This window comes from Mustela erminea, chromosome 6 (assembly GCF_009829155.1).
Source record: "Mustela erminea isolate mMusErm1 chromosome 6, mMusErm1.Pri, whole genome shotgun sequence".
Classification (NCBI taxonomy): Eukaryota; Metazoa; Chordata; class Mammalia; order Carnivora; family Mustelidae; genus Mustela; species Mustela erminea.
This window is the reverse complement of record NC_045619.1, coordinates 107,138,051-107,142,655: the sequence shown is the minus strand read 5'-3', so window position 1 is coordinate 107,142,655 and position 4,605 is coordinate 107,138,051.

Sequence of the window (4,605 nt, the reverse complement as noted above, 5' to 3'; positions counted from 1 at the left end):
GATACTAAGTAGTCTGGAGGGAGATAGTGTGGGAGCTGTCCACCAGTTTCCTCGGTCTCTAGGGAGGTCACAAACAGCCCCTAGATGTGTGCTAAATTAGAAGCCTGACCCTCAGGGAGCAGCTTTCAAAGTATACAAATGGATCCCTTTCAGGAAAAGACAGATACATGAACATTTCTGCCTTCTCTCTGCCATTTGGTGAGTACTGAATGCCAGTTAACAACTGCTTCTTTGATTGCTACTCTTATGGGTCTTGTGGATGCAAGCCTCATTGGCTCTCAGAGCTGGGTGTTTGGGAAGCCCATCCCTTAGGTGGGAATCTTAAAAGTTGGGGTACTAAATATGAAGTCCAAATCCTTTGCTCCTCATGGAGGAACTGGGAGTTGGGAGTTCCCTCCAAAATTGTGGGACTCCCTCCTGGGGATGGAATTTATGGTGAGCATGTTTCACCCTTTCCTACACATTCTGGTATGGTATTTCCTCATTCACCTGATGTGTAGGTAGTTTCTGGATTTCCTTCAGAGGTATTGCTCTGTGTGTAGCTATGCACTTGGTGTGTCCATGAGAGGAGGGGAGTTCAAGAGCTTTCAAATTCAAATGAGTTTTGACAAAGATATACACTCATGGAAGCATCACTTCAGTCAAAAAATAGAATATTTCCAGGGGCACCTGAGTGGCTTAGTTGGTTAAGCATCTACCTTCAGCTCAGGTCATGATCCTAGAGTCCTGGGATTGGCCCCACATTCGGCTCCCTGCTCAGCAAGAAGCCAGGTTCTCCTTCTCCCCACTGTTCATGCTCTCTCTCTCTCTGCCTTTCTCTCTCTCAAATAAATAAATGAGAAAAATCTTTGAAAAATTAAAAAATATTAAATATTGGATGCTCCCAACACCCCTTAAAATTCCCTCATGCCCCTTTGGAGTTCAGTAGCCCCCTCCCAAACCTGGCCCTAAGCAAGCACCGATCTTCTGTCTGTCACTGCAGATTAGTTTTGCCTCTTTTAGAATTCAAGTCAATGGAATTGTGCAATATGTATTCCTCTGGGTCTGGCTTCTTTATCTCAGCATAATGTTTTTGTTTTGTTTTGTTTTGTTTTAAAGAATTTATTTATTTATCTGACAGCACGCACAAGCAGGAGGCAGCGGCAGGCAGAGGGAGATCTGGGATCATGACCTAAACCAAAGGCAGACATTTAACTAACTGAGCCTCCCAGGCACCCCTCAGCATAGTATTTTTGAGAATTCATTCATGTTATTGCACATATCAGTAGTTCATTTCTTTCTATTGCTAAGCAGTATGCATATACCACAGTTTCATCTGTTCCCCCATTGATGAATTTATGGGTATTTCCTGTTCTTGACCACTATGAATGAAGCTGCTTTGAACATTCATGTATAAATCTCTGAAAAGACATATATTTTCATCTTTGGGGGGTTAATACCTAGAAAAGAAATAGTTCGGTTATATGATAACTTTATGTTTAAACTTAGGTTTATAAGAAACTGCCAAATTGTTTCTCAACATAATTGAATCATTTTATACACTCACCAGCCATGTATGAAATTCCCAGTTGCTCTACATCCTTGACAACACTTGGTTTGGTCAGATATTTTTATTTCAGCTGTTCCAGTGGCTATGTTAGTATTAGCTTATTGTAATTTGCCTTTATCTGACAACAAATGTGAAACTTTTTCATGTGTTTATTGGCCATGCTTATATATTTTTTGTAATATGTCCATTCCAATTTTTTGCCTATTTTTAAAACTGAGTTGTTTCCCTTCTTTTTATTGAGTTGTAAAAGTTCTTTATGCATTCTTCTATAGAAGTTCTTTGTGACAATAAAAAGCAAACAGGAAATATTTTTGAAGAACTTCAAGGTTATAGGGGCACCTGGAAGGATCAGTCAGTTCAGTGTCTGACTCCTGGTATCATGTTCTCATGGGTCATGAGATCAAGCCCCAATTTGGTCTCCAGGTTTAGTACAGAATCTGCTTGAGATTCTCTTCCTTTGCCTCTCCTCCCAATCATGTGAGCTTGCTCTCTCTCTCTCTTTCTCTTTCTTAAATAAATAAGTAATTCTTTTTTAAAAATCAAGGTTACATAATATTTCAAAGTCATTTAGTCTCTCATTTGCTTTGAGAATGGAAATAGAAACATAAAAGTTTACATTACTTTAAAAACAGAGTAATAAAGCTCTGTGTTTAAAAAAACTACAAATACTAGGGGGAAAACAGAAAATAGATGTGAAAATCAATAAAGAAGAAAGTAATTTCATAAGGAATTTAGAAGCACCTCTTAGTAAAAATCTGTCTGCTTTTTATTAAGCAAAAATTCAAGACAGCATCTGTTGCTCTTAGTGACTACTCCAGCAATCACCCACACAGAGAAAACTGTGAGCCAAAAAGGGGGGGGGGAGCATTTATTATGCTAAACTTTGAGATCTGTAATATAAAGAGGTTTATTAATCTTGAATTATTTTGATGATACACAGTCAAACTCAGAAGTGAAAATCAAATGTTTAAGGTAATTCGATAACAATTCTCTCATGAAGTTACCCAGGATTCCTGAGCCCTTGGGGTTACAATTTAGTGAAGAGACAATTTGTAGAAATAAATTCCAAGAACTGACAGGCATTTGCTGCAGAGTAAATGGACTGATCTGGAATTGAATTCCAGTAAATGTGACCAAATAGTCACTGAGGGTGAGGCTGTGGGACTTGGATTGTTCTCACAGCACTGTTTCTCTGATTTTTTTTTCCTTTTCTGGTTTTGTTTGGTTTTGTTTTGTTTTTAGAAGTAAAAGCAAAGTTGGCTTTGACAAAAAAAAAAAAAAAAACCCCACACCACAATCCCTACAGAAAAAGGGCCTAGACCACTGGAAGTCTTACCGCTTCCTCTCAAATTTTCTTTGTTTAGTTATTTCATTTCAGTGTCATCATCCAAGTTTAGCCATGCCTGGCATAGTACGGACAGGACCCAAACAAATGTAGAATAGAAGAGGAAATGGAAGAAAGAGAGTAGAGAAAGAAAGAAAGAGAAAAAGAAAAGAATAAAATAGAAAAAGAAAAGAAAAGAAGAGGAAAGAAAGCAAAAAGAAAAGCCAAAAAGTAGTTGCCTCAGGTAGCTATCAGGGCACGCAAGCCACATACTTTTAAAAAACAGATTTGTTTTTATTTTTTTTCCAAGCAGATGAAAGAAATAGGTGAGAATTTATCAACTTTTTGTGGTAATTTTGTACAAAATTAACACTGGAGAGCTTGTTAAGAATGATGATTCACAAACACTAACTCCAGAGATTCTAATTCATTAATTCTCTGGTAGGCTCTAGATGTCAGATTTACCAGATTCCAGAGCTTCTGATACAGTTGGCTCCACACAGGCTTGGTCTCATGGACTCATGCCCTATGTCTTGACACAGGCTATTGCTCAAAAGGACTCTTCTCTTGGGTTTAATGCTCTCTTGCAGCTGTTGAAATTCTTACCTTTTGAACAAAAGACCCTCCCTTCAGTGTTCATTTTATAATGGGTCTTGAAAATTATGGAACTTGTCCTGTCTCCATGGACCACACTTTGAAAAAAAAAAAAAATGCAATAGGGGTTAGATCTTAGGCTTCAAGATTTCACTACTGAAACTATTCAGGCAATTATCTATAGATCTATTGTATTTTAAGTCTGATAGATACCCAGCATCTGAATAAAACCACTTTACACAATTTCTACTTGGCACTTTTGGATCCAGGGTTCCTGAGTGGGATTGTTTCTAGAAGTAGAGCCCATGCAGAGAAATAGCCATCACTACAGGAGGTAAATTCCCAGGGGCAGTTGTTAAAGGAATTGGAAATTATTTGTACAAGGAAGCAAGAAAATAGAGACCTCAAAAACAATACACAGGGGGTAAAAAATCACTCTCAAGCATTTGAGGGGAGACAAAATTGACCCAACAAAGGTAAAAAAGATAACCCTAAAATTCAATTATTCAAAGAAAACTTTGATCATTAAAAGCTAGAAAAGGTTGGGATGCCTAGGTGGCTCAGTCAGTTAAGTGTCTGCCTCTGGCTCAGATCGTGATCCCAGAGTCTTGGGATCAAGTCCCACATCAGGCTCCCTGCTGAGTGGGGAATCTGCTTCTCCCTGTGCCTGCTGCTCCCCCTGCTTGTGCATTCTCTCTCTCTCTCTCTCTGGCAAAAAATAATAAAAAAAAATGATAAAATAATAAAATCCTAAAAAACAAAAAAGAAGGCTAGAAAAAGTTGAAGACCTTGGAAACAAATTCTAATCTAATCTAATTTGACTAACCCTTTCAGCAGTAAAGGTCAGTGGGTGGAGATGGGGACTTCAAGAAAATGTTTGTCAGTTTGCCACAGTATTTTGTGGGAGAACTGGGACCAATTAGGACAGCTATTAAAGGTTCCCGTTTCCCCATGCATTGTTTATCATTGGTAAAACATCAACAATGCACATTCCATGGGGTAAAAAAAACAGAACCACAGCAATGAGTCAATTCCATCCCGGGCTAAAAAAATAGAATCAGTTTAGGGACACCTGGGTGGCTCAGTTGGTTAAACACCTGCTTTCAGCTGAAGTCATGAAACCTAGGTCCTGGGATGG